A 21057-nucleotide genomic window follows, 5' to 3' on the forward strand; every position below is an offset into this window, starting at 1 on the left:
GAGCTCCAGAGCAGGAACTGCCCTCCAGGGGGTCCCCACTGCTTAGAATTGGCCAGGTCCTTGTATCCCCGCAGTGCTGGCCATTGTCAGAGGCGGCCCAGGATGAGTGAAATCTTGGCTTGAAAGCTGAGTTCAGTGCTGTCAGCCAAATGCATTCCTTGCGGTTGAACAGCAATGTTTTTTGTAAAGGGAGACCCTCCGTGGACCTCCACATCTGCCATGGCAAGATGTATTTTTAAATTTTGGTTATGCAAAATTTCAAACATATACACGTAGAGGGAATAGCAGGGGAGCCCTTGTGCTCACGGCCAATGTTGTTGATCTATTACTGAGCCCTTCTTTATCTGGGCTTCTTTTGACCTCTAGGTGGTCCTGACAGCAGGGCCAGACCCTAAGTTCTTGTAGGACGGGTGCTGGAGAAGCAGCATTGCAGACAGCAATAGGGACCCAGTGGTGGGGGAGGTGGCTGGGGTGGGGGAGGCCCGAGGGCACCGTGGCATGAAGGAGGATTCTTTGGAAAGTGCATTCGCCGGGGGTCTCCAGAGAAACCAAAGTAATAGGATATATATAGATATATAGATTTATATGTGTCTATCTATCTAGATCTATATATAGGCATAAGAGAGAGCATAAATTAGGGTAATTGGCTCACCCTAATGGAGGCTGAGAAGTTCCATGATTGGCTGTCTGCAAGCTGGAGAACCAAGGATGCTCTTGGTAGTGTGGCTCAGTCCAAGTCTGAAGGCCTGAGAAACTGTGGGGCCGATACTGCAAGTCCCAGAGTCAGTGAACTGATCAGTGAACCTGGTCAGTTCACTGGTCAGTGAACCTGGACTTATGACATCCGAGGGCCAGAGAAAATGGATGACCCAGCTCCAGAGAGAGAGAGTAAACTCACTTTTCCTCTCTCCTTGTGTTCTATCAGGCCCTCAGCAGATTGGATGGTGCCTGTCCACACTGGTGAGGGTGGATATTCCTTACACAGTTTAATGATTCAAATGCCAATCTCTTCTAGAAACACCTTCACAGACATACCCAGAAATAATGCTTTAAAAGCTACATAGGTATCAAATTGACACCTAAAGTTAACCATCACAGCATGATTTATAAGAACTGTGGAACATATGTAACAGATTATTTAAAAATTATATGAACAATTAGATGTAGAAACAGAAAATACAGCTAATCAAAAAGTGGTATAAATTCAAATAATCCACCAAATTCAGCATCAACTACTGTTAATAAGTAAGATGTACATGTACTGATGGAAAAACCACTCTTTCCTAGGGTTCCACTATATTTATTCTTTTCTAGTTTGATTTCCCTCCTTGAAAATAGATTGTAAATATTCCTACATCAATACATCTATATCAACAGAATGATATTTAATGGCCACATAGTATTCCAGGAAGCAGAGATACAGCCTGCACTCCTGCCTCCGTCATTCTTTCTCCTGACTTCCTCATCGAGGTTAACAGAAGCTCTAAACATCCAGTTGCTCAGAGGCAAAGATTACAAAACTTTATTTAAGCAGGTATTTCCACATTTTGTCTTTATAAATCATAAGATGTTAAGATATGTATGTACATCTTTGTGCACTTGATTCAGGTTTCCTTAGAATAAATACTTAGAAGTGAGGTTGCTGGGCTAATATAATAATGGAAGCCAGAATTATTTGCCAGGCACTGATCCAAGTTCCTTATGAATATGAACTGATTTAACCTCACAGCAACAATTGGACGTGGGAGTAGTAGGACATGCATTTTATGGACTAGAAATTTAGATACACAGCAGTTAAGGAACTTGCTCTGGGTCCTGCTACCAGTAAGTGGTACAACTGGGATCTCTCTGACCTGGTCAGGCTGGTCCTGGAGCTCTGGCTCCTAGACCCCATTTACTTTTGTTCCATATTGCCAAATGCTCTCTAGAAAACTTGAGCCAGTTTGGAGTAATATTTACAATGCATGAGAGAGATTATTTTTGCATTCCCTTGCAACTAGGGTTATCACTTCACCTCTCAATATTTTGGCAATGTGATGCATGGAAAGTAAAACCTCACCTTTTAAAAATTTTGCATGTTTCAGATTTCTTCTAAAACAGGATTCTTTTTTACTCCTTTTCATATTGGTCATTTCTATGCCTTCTTTTATGTATTGCCTGATCATATTCTTAGTCCTTTCTTTTAGTTGATTAGCTAGCTGACTTTTTTATTGCTGTTTTCTTTCTATTATAAAAATTTCTAGCCTATGTAAAAATAGAGAGAATTGCAGAATGACCTCAGTTACTCACCTTTAACAGTGATCAACATATAGAGAATCCTGTTTCCTGTATACCTCTCACCAACCTCTTGCCAAATAATCACGTCATCATAGCTATGAGTATTTCTGTATGGATCTCTAAGAGATGCTCTCTTTTCAGAAATACCCATTAATACCACCATCATACTCCAGCAAAAATTGATATTTACTAAATATCATCCTATATCTCTTCAGTATCCATAATTCCTTTATTTTGCTGTCCATGTGTAAGTTTCTTTTAATCTACAGATTCCTCTTTCATTTTCTCCCCTTCCCTCCTTTCCCTTCTCCTTTTCTCCCCCACAATTTTTATTATTTTTGTTGTTGCTGAAGAAATCAGATTGTCTTGCAAAATTCATTCCCTCTAGTCTGGATTTTGCCAGTTAATTACTGTGATGATTTTTAGTGTATTTCTCTTTCCCCTGAACTACAGCGTCTGTGAATTTATTAGATGTAAATATTTGATCAGATTCAGGTTTGACTGTTTTTGTCAAGACTCTCCATAGGTGATGTTGTGCACTTCCACCTAGAGGCACAGAATGTCTGGGTCTCTCTTGTTATGATGCCGATGATGGCACTGATGATAGACATTGATAATCATTGCCTAAGTCCATCTATTGATTAGGGATTTCTACAATTGTCATATGTTAAATCTGATAGTCCTTTGACATTTACTAGGTGGAAAATGTAAAGAGATATTCCGTATACGAACTGTCTGGTTTCCCTGAGGTACAGTTCACATAGGAGGCAGCTAAGGGCTAGAGTCTTGCCCCTTTCAAACTACTGAGTTGGTTTCCTAGATGCCATGTGGTCTCAACATTCAGGTGTATTTGATTTGTTTAAATCTATTGTAGCTATTATCCTTATTGATACTGAGATTGTCCTGTCTTTGGCCAGTGTCCTGCCTTTGGCCAAGTTGGTTCCTGGGTCCTTTTGACATGACCTTAATAGTCTGATAGCTTCCTCATTATCTGGTAGAAAGATCTTCTAGGCTCACCTCATACATTTCCTGCCCCAGACCAGAAAGTGGTGGTTTATGTGGGGAATTTTGATTCCTTTTATCAGCACCGCACTCTCCCGAGTGAGCCACGGGCCGGCCCCTTGATTCCTTTTAAAAGGGAATTGTAGTTATAGACACAGTCTGGGTGCTAAGGGGGCTGTAGTGGATTGAATTATGTGCCCCTAAAACTCACTGAGGCTTGCATTGTGTCCCCCAACTTTGATGTGTTAGAACCTTAGCCCCCAGTGTGACTGTTAAGAGGGTGGGAGATCCTATTATAGTAATTGAAAGGTGGATCCTTGAAGAGGTGATTGGATTGTAGGACCTTACAGTACTGAATGGATTAAAAATGGTGGTCGGGGCATGTTTCTGAGGGCTTTAAAAGAAGAGAAGAGTCTGTCTTTCTCTCTCTGGTCTTTCTGCTTTCACCATCTCACAAAGTGAGAACCCTGGGTTACTGTCCCACCACTAGATGGACTTTGGACTTCCCAGCCTCAGAAACTGTAAGCAATAAATTTCACTTTATAATTACCCAGTTCCATGTATTTTGTTTTAAGCAACAAAAATGGACTAATACAAAAATTGGTACCAGAGAAGTGGGGTGCTGCTTATAAGAAGTAATTGAAAATGTGGATGTGGCTTTGGAACTGGGTGTTAAGCAAAGTTTGGAGGAGTTTGGAGGACTCAGAAGAAGATAAAGAGACGAGGGAATGTTTGGAATGTCTTAGAGACTGGTTATGTGGTGGCGAAGAGAATGCTGATACAAATATGGACTGTAAAGATAATTCTAAGGAGGTCTCAGATAGAAATAAGAAGGAGTTTATCGGAAACTGGGGCAAAGATCATCCTTGCTGTGAACTGGCAAGGAACTTGGCTGCATTGTGTCCATGCCCTAGGACTTTGTGGAAGTTGGAACTTAGGAGTTGTGAACCAGAGTACTTGTTGGAAGAAATTTCTAAGCAGCCAAGCATTAAGGAAGCTGCACGGCTGCTTGTAACAGCCTACACTGAGTTATGGTGGCAAAGGCATGACATAAATCCAGAATTGAAAAGGGAAGCTGAGTGTAAATATTTAGAAAATTTGCAGCCTGGCCATGTGGTAGAGAAGCAGAGAGCATGCAATGGTGCAGCCCAGAGACCATTAGTTAAGAAGACTAGTACAAAGGAAAGGGATTATCAAGAGAAGGAGAAAAAGGCCCTGAAGGCATTGCAGAAGCCTCTTGGGCCAACTCTTCCATTTCAGGCCCAAAGACGAGGGAGACAGAATGGTCTTGAGGAACAAGCTTGAGGAGTCCTCCATGGGCTCACTGCCCTGGACCATGTCGGGAAGCTGCTTTGGCTATTCCAGCGGTGGGTAAATTGGCCTCAGGTGTGGCTGGACGTACAGCTTTGGAAAATCCAAGCTGGAAGGCTTGGAGGCATCCACGTGGTGTTAGATCTGCAGGCTTGCAGAATGCTAGAGCTGTGGAGGCTTGGGTACCACCACCCTGATTTCAGAGGATGTATGGAAAAGTCTGGGGCCCAGGAAGAGATCTGTCACAGGGGTGGATTCACCACAGACAGCCTTCGCTAGAGCAATGCCAAGCGGAAAGGTGAGGTCAGAGTTGCAGCAGAGAAACCCCATCAGCACCATGTCTAGTAGAGCCATGAGAGAGAAACCACCACAGAGACCCCAGATCTGTGGAACTAGCAGTGTGCAATGCCACCTTGGCAGAGCTACAGCATCACCTGGGAGCAGTAGAGACATAGGAGTGGAGCTGCCCAAGGACTTGGGGACCCAACCCCCACACCAGAGGAGTGGAGAGGAGGTTGAACTTCAAGGGACCTGATTCACCAGCTTTGAGATTTAATGCCCGCCCTGCTGGGTTTCAGACTGGTTTGGGACATGTTACCCCTTCTTCTGGCCTACTTCTCTCTTTTGGAATGTGAATATGTACCCTATGTTTGTCCCACCACTGTATCTTGAAAGTAGGTAACTTATGAGTTTAACAGATAGGACGTTGAACTTTGGACTTTTGAAACAAGTTAAGACTTTGTGGGTGGAATAAATGTATTTGTATGTGAAAAGGACATGAGTTTTTGGGGGCTGGGGGCAGAATGTAGTAGTTTGAATTTCATACCCCCAAAACTCACTGAGGCTTGAATTGTGTCCCCCAAGTTTCATGTATTAGAAACTTAGCCCCCACTGTGACTCTTAAGAGGGTTGGAGATCCTATTAGGGTAGTTGAAAGGTGGAGCCTTGAAGAGGTGGTTGGATTGTAGGACCCTGCAGTAGTGAATGGATTAAAAATGGTGGTTGTGGTATGATTGTGAGGGCTTTCAAAGAAGAGGAGAGTCTGTCTTTCTCTCTCTCTCTGCTCTTTCTGCTTCCACTGTGTTGCAATGTGAGACCCCTGGGTCACTGTCACCATCACCAGATGGACTTTAGACTTCCCAGCCTCAGAAACTATAAGCAATAAATTTTGTTTTTCTTTATAAATCACCCAGTTCCATGTATTTTGTTATAAGCAACATAAATGGAGTAATACAGGTGCTTATTGCTACTGGATTCATCATTGTTTTAAGTCTTTTCAGTGCACAGAAAAAGGAAATATAATTTTAAAAGTACATTGAGTTTGTACTGATATTTCTCTTCAAGTTTATGACTACAGGATTTTGACTTTTCCTTACTGATCTAATATCTGTGTCTCTTTTTTCCACACCTAAAATCCTGGCTTTTAACATCATGATCACTGTCTCAGAAGTAATACCAACTTTATTGCTCACAGAATGAATACTGAAAATAATTTAAAATTTATTATTAATTTTTTGGTGTTTTTTTGTTCTTAGGGTATATCCCACTAGGGATGCCCAGTAAAATTACTATGTTTTAATTTCACTTGAAATAGTTCCTCTCTGTGGTTAAGCTGCTGAATGCCTTGCTTTACTTTTGATTTTTACAGATAACATATTTATATTTAATTTGTGTCTTATTGCTTCTGTATATTAAAGATATTTCTTTATATATTAAAATATTTATCTTTTATCATATATGTTACTTTTTCTCCTTTCTAGTTGGTCATTTTTTAAAAATATTTTTCATGGGGTTCTTTTATATAGAGAGGTTTTCAGTATCTAATCAGTTTATAGTTTCTGCTTTTGGTGTCATAACTAAGAAGACCTTCTGCATTCTAAGACTTATGCATGTTCATTTATATTTTATTTTACTAGTTTTAAAAAGTTTAAAAATTTGAATATTTAATATACCTGGACTTTTTTGGGCGGTGGGGGGTGTTAGCTGTGACTTAGGGATCTATTTTATCTGTCCAGTTAGCCAGTTTTCTCAGCAGCAATACTTGACAGTCCATCCTTCCCATTAAAAAATATATCTGCTTTATGAAATATAAATTATTATGTGTGCTTAGTCTGTTTCTGGGCTTTCTGTTAATTCCATTAATATTACTGTTCTGGCACTAATATGGCACTGTTTGTGAAAATTTTAGTTTATAGTCTCTCCTCCATACATGCAGGGGATTGGTTCTAGGGTTGTGGAATATACCAAAATCTGTGTATGCTCCAATCCCTCAGTTGGCCCATAAATTGGAAAAGTCGGCCCTCCATATACGCGGGTTCCACCTCCTGGGAAATCTGTATTTTCGATCTGAGGTTGGTCAAATCCATGGATGTGGAAGCATGTGCATCAGTGGACTGGTGCTGTTCAAACCCATGTCGTTCAAGGGTCAGCTGTATTTTTGGTGGGGGGTCTTTTAATCTTTTTAATTTTAACATTTACTTGTACATATTTGTGGGAGATGGTGTGTTGTTTCAATACATGCCTATACTGCACAGTGGTTCACTTAAGGTAGATAGCACAGTTTTTACCCGTTTGTCCACCACTTCCCCTCCCCGCTCCCCACCCCTTTTGGCCTCTGGTAAATCTTGATTTTACTCTCTATTTCTATAAGAACTTTAATTTTTTTGGACTCCTCATGTGAGTGAGATCATGCAGTATTTGTCTCTCTGTGACTTACGTCACTTCATGTGACAGTTTCCAGTTCCATCCATGTTGCTGCAAATGATAGGATGTCATTTCTTTTTATAGCTGAATAGTATTCCATTGTGTATATAGACCACAGGTATTTTTTTTTTAATCCATTCGTCTGCTGATGGGCATTTAGGTTGATTCCATCTCTTGGCTATTGTGAATAGAGTTGTGGTGAACATGGGAGTGCGGGCGCCTTATGTATTGGTTTCATTTCCTTTGGATTTATACCCAGTAGTAGGATGGCTGGATCATAAGGCAGATCGATTTTTAGTTCTCTGAGGAACCTCCATTCTGTTTCCACAATGGCTGTACAAATTCACATTCCCACCAACGATGTAGGAGAGTTCCTCTTCCTCTGCGTCCTCTCCAGTGTTAGTTATTTTCTGTCTTGTTGATAATAGCCTTTCTAACTGGGGTGAAATGATATCTCACTGCGGTGGTAATTTGCATTTCCATGATGATTAGTGATTTTGAGCTTTTTTTCATCTGCCTGTTGGCTATTTGTATGATTTCTTTTGAGAAATGTCTGTTCAGGTCCTTTGCCCATTTTTTAATTGGGTAATTTGTTTCTTCGCTGTTGAGTTGAGTTCCTTATGTATTGTGGATATTGGATCCTTGTCTGTTGGGCCCATTTTTAGGAGCAAACATTATCTGTGAGCCACATGGTGCCTATGGGTGGAGGATGAAGATGGCACCTGTGGGAAGTAGGGGAGGTGTAACCCATGATAGCTCCAAAAGGTTTTTATGGGTCCTCCAGTATTTCCGCACTCGTGAACCCTGCGTGATCGCTATGCTCAACATGTTAGTACAAAATGCATGCCCGCGTGATCCTTTAATTGATTGGTTAGTTCATGGAAAGCCCCTACTTGCTTGCCTATATAAATTGCAGTGTAACAACAATAAAGTGGAACTGCCTTGACAGAACCCCTGCCGCTTCTGAGTGTCTCTTTCACGGGGCTGGATGGGCGTGCAGCAGGCTCACTTTTCCCCGAGATCCCTTGGTCCCACCACCGGGGGTAATCCTGTCGGCTCCTTCTCCTTCTGGGTCTGTGGGAGGACCCCAGGCGCGCCCCGGCACTTGTCTGATGTGAAGGTTGCAAACACTTTCTCCCATTCTGTAGGTTGTTTCTTCCCTTTATTGATAGTGTCTATTGCTGTGCAGAAGCTTTTCAGTTTGATGTAGTCCCGTTTGTGTATTTTTGCTTTAGTTGCCTGGGCCTTTGCAGCCTCTCTCAGAAAAGCATTGCCCATTCACGTCTTGTGCAGCATTTCCCCTATGTTTTCTTCTAGCAGTTCGTCTCATATTTATGTCTTTAACCCATTTGAATTGATTTTTGTGTATGGGGAGAGATAGGGTCTACTTTCCATCTACTGCATGTGGATATCCAGTGTTCCTAGCACCGTTTATTGACGAGGCAGTCCTATCCCCACTGTATATTCTTGGCACATTTGTTAAAAATCAGTTGGCTGCAAATGTGTGGGTTTATTTCTCGACTCTCTATTCTGTTTCATTGATCTATTTATCTATTTTTGTGCCAGTTCTATGCTGTTTTGGTTACTATACTTTTATAGTATATTTTGAAAGCAGGAAGTGTGATGACTCCAACTTTGTTACTTTTGTTCAAGATTGCTTTTGTTATATGGGGTCTTCTGTGGTTTCACACAAATTTTAAGATCTGCTCCTGTGAAGAATGTCATTAGTATTTTGATATGGATTGCTCTGAATGTGTAGATTGCTTAGGATAATATGGGCATTTTGATGATGTTAATTCTTCCAAGCCAAGAACATGTGATATCTTTCCACTTGTTTGTGTCCTGTTTAATTTTATTTGTTTATTTGTTTATTTGTTTATTTATTTATTTATTTATTTTAACTTCTTAATATACGTTGTAGTTGATTTTCATCCTCTTTAATTTTTTTGCCAGTGTTTTATAGTTTTCATTGCAGAGGTCATTAACCTCCTTGGATTAATTTACTCGTAGGTATTTCATTTTTTTAGTAGCTATTGTGAAAGGGGCACTTTCTGGATTTCTTCTTTAGCTATTTTATTATTTGTGTATAGGAAGCCTATTGATTTTTGGGTGTTGATTTTATTTCCTGCCACCATACTAAATTCATTTATTAGTTCTAGTCATTTTTTGGTGAGGTCTTTAGGTTTTTCTATATATATGTTCATGTCATCTGCAAATAGAGATAGTTTGACTTCCTCCTTTCCAATTTGGATGCCTGCTATTGCTTTTCCTTACCTTATTGTGCTGGCTAGAACTTCCAGTACTATGTTGAATAAGAGTGGGAAAAGTGGGCATCGTAGTCTCGTTCCAGGTCTTAGAGGAAAAGCCTCCAATTCTTGTCCATTCAGTATGATATTAGCTGTGGGTTTGTCATATATGGACTTTATTGTGTTGAAGTATGTTCCTTCCATACATGATTTGTTGAGTGTTTTTATCACGAAGGGGTTGGCTTTATCAAATGCTTTTTCTTCATCTATTAAAATGATCATATGTTTTATTTCCTTCATTCTCTTGATGTGACGTATCACGTTTGTTAATTTGCATATGTTGACACATCCTTGTATCCCTGGGGTGAATCCCTCTTGATTATGGTGATCTTTTTAATGCGTTGCTGGATTCTGTTTGCTAGTATTTGATGGAGGACCTTCGCACCTGTGTTCATTAGGGATATTGGTGTGTAGGTTTCTTTTTTTGTTGTATCTTTTTCTGGCTTTGGTGTGAGGCTAATGTTGGCCTTGTAGAATGAATTCAGAAGTATTCTGTCTGCTTCAGTTTTATGGACTAGGTTGAGAATTGGTATTAGTGCTTTATATGTTTGCTGGGATTCAGCAGTCCCAGGGTTTTCTTTGTTGGAGACTTTTTATTACTTCCTCAGTGTCATTACTCATTATTGGTCTGTTTACATTTTCTAGTTCTTCCTGATACAACTTTGGTAAGTTATATGCGTCCAGGATTTTATCCATTTCTTCTAGGTTTTCCAGTTTGCTCACATTTATTTGTTCACAATAGTCCCTTTTGATGCTTTGTATGTCTGTCGTATCAGTTGTAACATCTCCTTTTTCATTTTTGGTTTTAGTTATTTGAGTCTTCTCTGCTTTTTTCTTTGTTAGTCTGGCTAAAGGTTGATTGATTTTGTTTATCTTTTTGAAAAACCAACTCCTTGTTGCATCAGTCTTTTGTATTTGTTTTAAATCTCTAATTCATTTACTTCTGTTCTTTCACCCTCCCCCCCAACATAAAACATTGCTTTCTTGAGTGTGTTTGCCAGCGCATGAGAAGTGCAGTGGGCTCCTTGAGAGACACAGCCTGGTGGGGGCCTGGTTCTGGAAGCCTCCATGAGTGAGCAGGACAGGATGGGCTGGGAGTTATGGAGCAGTGGCAGCACAGAGCCATTCAGGGCACTGCAGGTACCGGCCGCACTGAGGGGTCCACACATTCTTATGCTCATACATTCTATTGTGAAGGGTTGTGACCATGAACAGTGTACAAAAAAGAGAAATAGGTCTTTGCGTTAATGAAAAATATGTTTTTTCTCTACAAAGGAATCTTTCCCATAGAAGAAAATAAATATTACAACATAAGCCAAAAAAATTTAAAATTGCTCTTTTCAATGTATTTTCAGTATTTTTCTTGTATATTGACAAATAGGACATCACTTTCTTTTGATAAAGACAGGGTATGTCTCCTCCTGTGACTTTCACATTGATATGGAGGGACTTGTTACTACCATTTTGTTCCTTTTTTTCTGGTTGTTTTGTTGATCCTTTTTCTCCTGTTTTCCAATCTTACTGTCTTGGTGGTTGAATGTTTATTTCTAGCAGTGTATTTTGATGTCTCGCTATTTATTTTTAGCGTGTCTCTTACACATTTTTGTGTTAAGGTTACCATGAGGCTTACAAAAAAACATAGTTATAACAGATTAGTTTAGGCTAATACCAATTTAACTTTGATATCTAGGAAAAAAGAGAAAACCAAAGCCAACTCTATGCTTTGGCATCATTTCCCCCACTTTTTGACAATTTGTTGTTTCGAGTCACATCTTTTAATATTGCCGATGTCTTGTATGGTTGCTGCATATGTTAGTGTCTTGTTAGGTTTGCGCTTTAGTAAGGATGTAAGTGGTTTAGTCACCACCCTTACGACACTGGAGTATTCTGAGGTTGACTGAGACTTACTTTACTAATGAGTTATGTACCTTCAGATGTTTCCTTGCTGCTCCTTAGTGCCATCCTCTTTCAGATTGAAGAACTCCCTTTAGTATTTCTTGTAATGCATGTCTAGTGTTGATGAATATCCTCAGCTTTTGTTTGTCTGGGAAAGATTTTATTTCCCTGCATATCTGAAGGTTAGTTTTTCTGGATACAGAACCCTTGGCTGGCAGTCTTTTTTATTCAGCACCTGAATATATCATCCCATTCTCTTTTGGCCTGTAGAGTTTCTACTGGGAAATCTGCTGGGACGTGTTGGGGTTCTGTTGAATGTTACGTGCTTCTTTTGCTGCTTTTGGTATTCTTTCTTTGTCTTTGGTTTTTGCTAATTTGATTATGATGTGCCTTGTGGTGTTTCTCCTTGAATTGAATTTGACTGGCAACCTGTGAGCTTCCTGCACCAGGATGCTGTCCGCTTTCTCCATACTTAGGAAATTTCCAGCCATTATTTCCTGGAATGTGCTTCCTACATCTCTTCCTTTTCCCTTTCCTTTGAGAATGCCAACTCTACAGAGGTTATTTTCCTTGAGGAAGTCCCCTATTTGCTCTATTTCTGCTTTGTTTTTTTTCTTGTTCTGTTTTCTTTTTGCTCCTTTGATTCTATAATTTCATATGTTCTGTCTTTGAGCTCACTGCTTCTTTCCTTGGTCTGATTAAGTCTGCTCTTGGAGCTTTCTGTTGAGTGTGTCAGTTCAGATAATGTATTCTTTATTTCTAGAATTTCTATTTGTTTTTCTTTTAATTGATTCAATTCCTTTGTCAAGTTTCTCATTCTGCTCCAGGATTATTTTCCAGATATTATTTAATTCTCTATTTGTATTTTCTTGTGTCTCCCTGAAGATCCTTAAGAAGGTTAATTTGAATCTCTGTCAGACATTTCATAAATCTGTTGTTCCTCTGGGTCCGTTGCTGGTGCTTTCTGTGTTTCCTTTGTTGGTGTCATATTTCTCAGATGCTCTGGATTTCCCTTCCGGAGAATGAGAATGTAAGCGGGCTTCTGGTATGTGATGCCAGCAGTTGACAACAGAGGGCACTCCTATATTGGGCTGTCCCACATCCCTCTGAACATCCAGAGGTGTAGAAAGGAGACCACCTGTGACAGGGTCTGAGCTGGGTCAGAGGGCAGGTGTCTGGCACTGGGCTGAGGAGGGAGTGAGGGGCTACAGGTCAAGGTGCAAACCACAGATATTGAAACCCCACCCTCCTGGCCTCCCACCCAACAGTTATAGCCCAGGTGCTCAGGGTGACAGGAATGTCCCCTGCACTAGCATCTAGGGCCAGTCTCCCTTGGCCTGTTCCTGGGTCATGGACTATACACCTGTCCTCACTGGTGCCGCCAACTCTTTTGTGTGCTGTGGCAGAGGTGGGGCAGCAGAGGGTGACAGCTTCCCAGTGCTACATGGTCTAGTCCTTTATGAGATCTTGGTATCCTCGGGACCAAGAACAGAGATTGACACACAATAGGGACTCAGTGATTCTTCCCCATACTGAAGGGTGAACTGAGGCCCAGTAAGGGAAGGATGGGAGCATTCCATGCATGGGTGGTCTTGGTCAGCTGAAGATGTAGGCTTTGGCTTTTAGCCAAGGTAGGCCTGGGTGCATGTCAACTCCACTTTCTCACAACAGGTCTTCAAAGGAGGGCACTCCATTTACATGGGGGAAATTGAGGTTAGTGGAAATGACACACACAAACACAGAGGTACCCTCAGAGCTACTCTCTGCAAATTTGAGGGATACAGCGGGAACAGAGCTTGAGAAGCAAATGTCTCAAGTGATCTCACAGCAGAAACGCAGGAGGACATATCCCTGAGTTCCAGGCCCTGGGCTGAACCTAGAGATACTGTAGCTAATTGGGTTCTCATAACAACCTGCTAGGTAGAGTTTATTTTTCCCATTTTAACAGGTGAGTCAACTGAAGGTCAGAGAGGTTAAGTGACTTTCTCAAGGTCGTACAGTTTGGGAAGGTGGAGTGTAGATGTGTCTTTGGCTCCAAAGCCTGGGCTCTTCTCTTTCCTCCCATGGGTGACAGAAACTTCTGAAATGAAGAGGGTGCCCTGACTAGGATGAGAGGGAAGGAGAAAGATTCCCCTTCAGAGTAGATGGCTCACAGGTGTCCCTACTTGGTCCTGGTCCCTGGTCTATCCATTTTTAAAATTGTGTTAAAATATACATACCATAAAATTAGCCATTTCAACCATTTTCAAGAGTGCAATTCAGTGGCGTTAAGTACGCTCAATCGTTGTGCACCCATCACCACTATCCATCTCTGGAGCTTTTCCAGAATTCCCAAACTGAAGCTCTGCACCCGTTAAACAACACCTTCCCTCTCTCCCTCCCCCCAGCCCCTGGTATCCACTACTCTACCTTCTCTCTCTGTGAATGTTACTATTCTGGGTACCTGGAAGAAGTGCAATCGAATAACATTTGTCTTTTTCTTCACTTAGGATAACGTTCACTTAGGATAATTTGGCTTGGTTCACTAAGGATAAAGTTTTTGCTTTGGTTTGAATGTTTGTGTTGTCCCCAAATTCTTATGTGGAAATCCCAACCCCTAAGGTAATGGTATGAGGAGGTGGGACCTTTGGTAGGTGATTAGGTCATGAGGGTGGAGTCCTGATGATTGGGATTAGTGCCCTTATAAAAGAGACCCCAGAGGGCAAGCTAGGACACAGTGAGAAGATGGCAGGAAATAGACTCTCACCAGACACCAAATCTGCCAGTGCCTTGATCTTGGACTTCCCAGCCTCCAGAACTGTGAGAAAAACCTTTTCTGTTGTTTATAAGGTGCCCAGTATGGTATGTTGTTATAGCAGCCTGAATGGACTAAGGCAATTTTCAAGGTTCATTCATGTTGCAGCACATGCCAGAATTCCCTCCCTTTTTAAGGCTGAGTAATATTCCATCGTATATATATATACTACATTTTTTATATCCAAGTGTCTGTGGACAGACACTTGGGTTTTTCTTACTGTTTGGCTATTGTGGATAATGCTGTCATGAGCACGAGTGTACAGATACCTATCTGAGTCCCTCTTTCAATACTTCTGGGTACATATCTAGAAGTGGAATGCTGGATGGCATGGCAATTTTATGTTTAATTTTTTGAGGAGCCACCATTCTGTTTTCCACAGTGGCTGTGCCATTTTGCATTTGCACCAGCAAGCGCAGGGGTTCCAGTTTCTCCCCATGTCCTTGCCAGCACGTGTTCCCATACACTATTCCTTTGGTTGCCCCAAGATGCAGAGCTTGGCACATTGAAGCTCCGTGGGAGGAAGGCCTTAAAAAACAAAACTTCTCCCAAATGTGAGTGTCAGTGAAGCTATTTCTGGCTATCGGAAGGGATCAGTATGAATATCAGTCTTTAGTGTCTCAGCTGAGATCTCCAGGGCGAGGCAGAAGGTTAGGGGGTGGAGGGAAGGTGGCTGCCGTCTGACCAGACCTGGGCACACTCAGAGGACTCTGCCAGCGTGGGGCCCAGTCAGAAACCAGGCAGGTTCCTTTAGTGCAGGGTGGGTGGGCAGGGTCGTCTGTCTGTTGGGAGGCTGCAGCTGCACAGGTCACAGCAGCCAGCGGTGGTCCCTGAGGCAGTGTGCAGGGACACGGGAGGGCATCCAGCCTCTCGGCAAGGCCAGGAAGTCATTCACTGGATCCTGGATTTTCCTAACGGATTAAACGTGGCATTCCCTCCTTCCCGCGGAGGCCCAGAGTCCCCGGGGTAGGAGCCGCGGCTTCTGTCCCCCGTCCAGATGGCGCCGAGCTCCCGGTGGCGGCGCAGCGTCCCCGGGCGGCGGCACGAGGACTGCGGGAGCGGCCTCTGGGCCGTCCGGGGCGGCGGAGTGAGTCGGGGGCGGGATCGGGGACCCGCGGCACCTCGCGACCTGCTCCGGGTGACCCCAGGGCGAGCCGGGCCGCCTGGGAAAACGAGGCGGGGAGGCCGGCCCGGTAGGAGGCGCGCGGGTGGCGCCGCTGCGACGCGGGACGTTAAACGGCAGCGCCCCGGACGCCCGCGGCTCCAAGCGACGCCGCGTCGGCTGCGGGTCCGGCTCTGCCTGCGGCCGCGCCGCCTCCGCCCCAGCCCCGCCGGGCGGCTCCGGACCCGGGTGACCGGCAGGGGAAGTCGCGGGAGATGGAGGCGGGGAGCGGGACTCGGCTCTGCGGCAGCGCGGCTTTGGGGTTTTACTTTTTGAGAAAAGTGACTCGGGAGGCTGGATGGATTGAGCTCTGTGGGTGACACACACACAGCGACATCAGCAGGTCCTGCACCTCCACTCCTGGACTTCAGCAGGAGACGTCACCGGTGTTACCACTGTGAGGTGGCTGTGGGTAAGGTCCCCGGGAGACTTGCTTAGTACAGGACAGGGCTGCAGGAGGCAGAGGCAGAGGCAGAGGGCAGGTGTGACAGGGCCTGGCCCTGGGGCCCGGGCAGGGTCTCCGGTCACTGCTCACCCAGCACTCCCTGAGGGGCAGCTCAGGTCTGCTGGGAGGAGATTTCCAAGGGGACTCTGGAGAGAAGCCTGGGAGGGTGAGCTGTCTGACTGCGGCCTTCCACACTCCCATCTGCAGACAGAATGGGCGGTCCCCTCCTCAGTCACAGTCCCTGTCACCTCCCCCACCCCTCCCGAGCTGAGGACTGGTCAGTGAGAACATCCCTCTTTAGAGAAGGCTGGTCTTGCAGTCGAGTGGCTGATAACCTGTGTCTTGTCTGTTTCTGTCAGCACCGAGAGTCTGGAGACATCTTCCTCATGTGGCAATATTTTTGGATACCTTCCAATTTGATAAAAAGGTCCCGTGAAGTTGTAAGCTTCAGGATGGGAACAGAAACCTGAATTCGTTTGTACAACCTAAGTGTGCCTCTGACATGGAGCTGACATTTGCTCAGAAGGCTTGTTGCTCAACTCAAAAAGTGACAGTAGCAGGGACGGGGACAACTCGGTGGGCTCTTGTGAACCTCCCTGTGGACCCCTTGCACGGAGGATTCGTCCTGGTCAGCACTTGCAATGCCACCTGTCCCTAGGCCTGGCAACTATAGCAGGGTGTCTGGCTCAGGCACTAACAGGAAGCAGTGACCCTTCATGGAAAGGAAAGCACTAATTTTATTTCAGATGTGAAGGGCAGGGCTTTTTTTTTTTTTTTTTTTACAATTCTGCATCTTGGAAGATAGGTCATGTCAGTGCCTATTCCTCTTCTCTAAAGTACTCCCAAGGGACATCAGTCAAATCCCTACCCTTACTCTATTAAATTAATTTTAATTAAATTTATTTATTTTCATTTATCAATATACACTGTAGTTGATTTTGATGTCCCTTTACCAATTCCTCCTTTCCCCCCCTCCCTCTCCCTCCTACCCCGATCGATATCAATCTGTTCACTGTCTTAAGAAGTTCAAGGAATTTTTGTGATTGTTGTGTCTTCTTCCACCCCCTCCCGTTAATTTGTGTATATTTATTTATTTATTTTTATTAGCTCCCTCAGAAAAGTGAGAACATGTGACATTTGTTTTTCTGTACATGGCTTGCTTTACTTGAACTTAGTCCGTGTTGCTGTGAATGGTAGTATTTCATTATGTTTTATAGCAGAGTAGTATTCCATTGTGTAGACATACCACAGAGTCCTTATCCACTCATCCAATGCTGGATATCTAGGCTGGTTCCAACTCTTGGCTATTGTAAACAGTGTATGAAAAACATGGGAGTGCAGGTGTCCCTTTGATATGATGATTTCCATTCCTCTGGGTATATTCCCAGCAGTGGGATAGCTGGGTCATATGGTAGATCTATCTGTAATTGTTTGAGGAACCTCCTTACCATTTTCCATAAAGGCTGCACCATCTTGCAGTCCCACCAACAGTGTAGGAGGGGTCCTTTTTCTCTGCATCCTAGCCAGCATTTATCATTCTTAGTCTTTTAGATATTAGCCACCCTAACTGGAGTGAGATAGTATCTCAAAGTGGTTTTGATTTGCATTTCCTGAATGCTGAGTGCTTATTTCTATTTTCAAGAAAATCTTTTTGTGGCAAAAACTCTCAATAGGATTTTGACAAAACTGTGGACACTTTCTTTTAAAATTATTCCCTTTATTGCTGGGACTAGGAGGCCAGCTGTAAGGGAGAGCCCTGTGCCTGCTGGGGTGGATCTCTGACTCACTGCTTGAAGATTCTGAGAGTGGGTATAGCCCCCATGAGGGACAGGAAAGTGTGGAAAGGGGTACACCTTCCTCTAGAAAAGAACACACTCTGTTCATGGTAGTTCATGGAAAGGAACCCAGGAGAGTCCTGGGTTCCTTTCATCTCCACTGGGTCTTGGGGCTCCCTTGCCTATGGTGTGTGCACAGCCTTGATTGCCAACTGTGTGAAGGTTTCCTTGGCAGCCATAACATTGCAGCCTGGGAGCCAGGGCAAGTGTGTAAATGATTTCCTGGCAACTGCCTTGGAAGCTTGGCTCCCTCCACGTTCTTCTCCTGGCTGAATTCTGGAGGAAGCAGAAGAGAGAGTCAGGTGGTCGTGTTGTTGTTGTCTAGCTGTCAATTGTTATTAAAAAATCAGGCTGATTTTGTGGAATGTACCTTTGACATAGTACAGGTGGGCAGGCTTCAGAAGAACCATAAAGTGTCCAGGAATTGTTTCACGGTGGGATGGCTGCCTTGTAAGGTAACAAACACTGTGTCACTGAGGTGCGCCAAGCAGGGGTGGTAGATGGGTTTTCTGTGCTGGGTGCGGAGTTGCCCCAGGCCAAACCCAACTCTTCAACAATGAAGCGAGTTTGGACTGCTGGCACAAGTATGATTCTTTTGGGTCACTACTTCACGGTATTGGTCAAGTTTCCTGGGACCCCGGGCAAACATCTAGAGATGATTAACACAGTTTAATATTTCCTAATGACAGTGAGTCATCTCTACCTTGTCTTTCTATTCCCAGATGTGGGAAAGCGGTCTGCTGAGAATTCCGTCTGGAGAAAGCCCACGTCCTCACCCCCAGGGTGTGTGGCTTCCAGGGAACCTGCAACTCTCACATCTGGCTTTGTCTTCTTCCTGCCCTAATCAGGTTCCAAACTGCGGAGCTGGTTTGTGTTCACCAAGCCCTGCGGGAAGAATTTTAGGTCTCCAGCACTGACCCTGTTGTGATTTCCTGTAAACTCTGTCAGCCCTTGCTCTTCAGTCAAGAAATCTCAGGTATTGTAATTTCCATATGGAAAACAATTTGCATATCATCACCATCATCATCAGGGGATAGTTTGGCATAATCTGAAAGCTTTGGGGTCAGATAGAACTTGGTTTGAATCTTGGCTTCATTACTTAGTAGCTGAGTGACTTGGGGCAAGTCACTTCCCTTCTCTGAGCCTCAGTTTCTACATCAATCAGGTGAAGTAAATCATAGCTACATACAAGGTTATATGAAGCCTAGAAATAGTTCTGTTAAAGGCTAGCACATTGCCTGGCCCACAGATGCTTGGTAAATTAGTGGCTACCATCATCATCTTCAGATTCCTCCAGTTCTGTTCTACCTTTGGATGGTGCAGCCCTAGGAGTTCTGAGAATTGGACCCTTGGGGTTCTAGAGGAAGACAGGAGGGATACTTTTGGAGTACAGTAGAACTGCATGAACTCACACCCCAAATACAGAATTCAGTATGACTGTGAGTGGGGCTGGCACCCTCTGTGTGTATGGAGTGTGCTCAGAGTGTAAATGTTGAGGTTTAAGGGCTGCAGGCTGTAACACTGACGCCACATCTTGACAGTGAGTGTGGGCACTGGGACTTCTCACTGACATTCCTGAGCCCGTCCACAGGGCTCCTGCATGCTGAGCTTACATTAGTAGCCAGTGGGATCGATCCGTGGACACAGATGGTCAACAAATCAAGCATTTCACTAAGTCTGAATGGCATTTCCCTTGAATGAATCCAAATGAAGGACTTCTAACTGCATTTTCACTTTTTATCCTAGTTCTTGGTGATGCATAACTTCATGTCTTTAAGTCCCCTAGAATATAAAATCAAGGATCAGTGTTGAGTGGCTCAAAGTCCATTGAACTTTGGAGACAGATCCATCTACAATTGCACCTCAGCTCTGGTCTGCCTGTCTAGGGTGAGCCACTCCACCTCTCCAGACCTCAGTTTGCTTGTTTGTAAAATGGGAATAGTAACAACTGTTTGCAGGTTTGTATCTAGCACAGAGCTGGCACTCCCTGCATGGTGGCCAGTATTATTTCCGAGTGCCTCCGCTCACGTCTCCTCCAGTTCTCACAGCATCATGCGAGGCAGGCAGGACTGGTAACCTGTCACCTCCTTTCACAGGTGCAGAGGCTCCGTGAGGTCACTGGCCTTTCCTTGATGCCCTTCCCCTCGTGGGCAGCCCAGTCTTACTGTTTTCTCAAGGTCTTCCTCCTTCATGAGGTCAGCACCTTCTCTTCCCTTTCTCCATTGCACTGGAAAGACTGAATCACATAATCAAGAAGAACTTGGTTGCACAGGGTAACAGGTGCCTCTTATTGCTTCAGTTAGATTTTCATTTCCTCAAGGGTCGAAATTGTATTTTTGTCTTTCAGAAAATAATAAAAGTAATAAATGATGGTGGGAAGAACTTTGAATAGTATAGGGTGGTGGAAAGTGAAAAATAAAAGTTCTCTAATCTCCATTCCCACTTCCCAGAGGTAGCCATTGCTAGTAGCTTCTTGTCTATCTTTCCAGAAATAGTCTATGCTTATGAAATAATATATATAAAAATGAATCACGTACAAGAATCATAAATAAGCATGTATTATTCATTATAAACAATTTATAACAAATATGAATCTTTAATATGTGTATATATATGTGTATATAATTATCATTGTTCTGCACAAGGTCTCTCTATTTATCTACCTATCTGACCTTTTCCTACTCACACACGATCCATCTGTTCATTATTTATCCCCATTTCACTCTCCCATTTTCCTCCTTTCTGTCACAGGCCACCATTCTAAAGTGATATATATATGTTTTATGATATATTATTAAATATTATTACATTACTATATCATTAATGCAGAAATGCAGTGTACATGTGTGTGTGTATCTTGGAGGTCATGATTCCATATCAGTACATGTGCAGCTGCCTTACACTTATCGACAGCTGCATGGGATTCCGTTGTACAGAGATACTATTGAGCGACCATTGTACTTTGTAATTTGCTTTCTTCTACTTTTTTTTTTCTTTTTTAAACTTGAAACATAATTGTACATATTTATGGGATACAGAGTTGACTATCATTATTTCTGTAGAATATGTGATAATCAAATCAGTGTTATTAGGATGTAATTCATTACGAATCATAATTATTCTTTGTGTCCATTACCCAATTTTTCTCTAACCACCCCCTCTTCTATTTTTTCTTGAAATTTTACAAATGACACCACAATGACAATATTTTTACAAGCACTTTTGCACATGTAAGTTTGTTTATAGAGTAAATTGTTTTTCTTAGTAATGGAATGTTCATTTATATTCCCATTAATGTTTTCAAATAACTCTTCAAATAGAGGGAC

This window comes from Cynocephalus volans, chromosome 11 (genome assembly GCF_027409185.1).
Source record: "Cynocephalus volans isolate mCynVol1 chromosome 11, mCynVol1.pri, whole genome shotgun sequence".
NCBI lineage: Eukaryota > Metazoa > Chordata > Mammalia > Dermoptera > Cynocephalidae > Cynocephalus > Cynocephalus volans.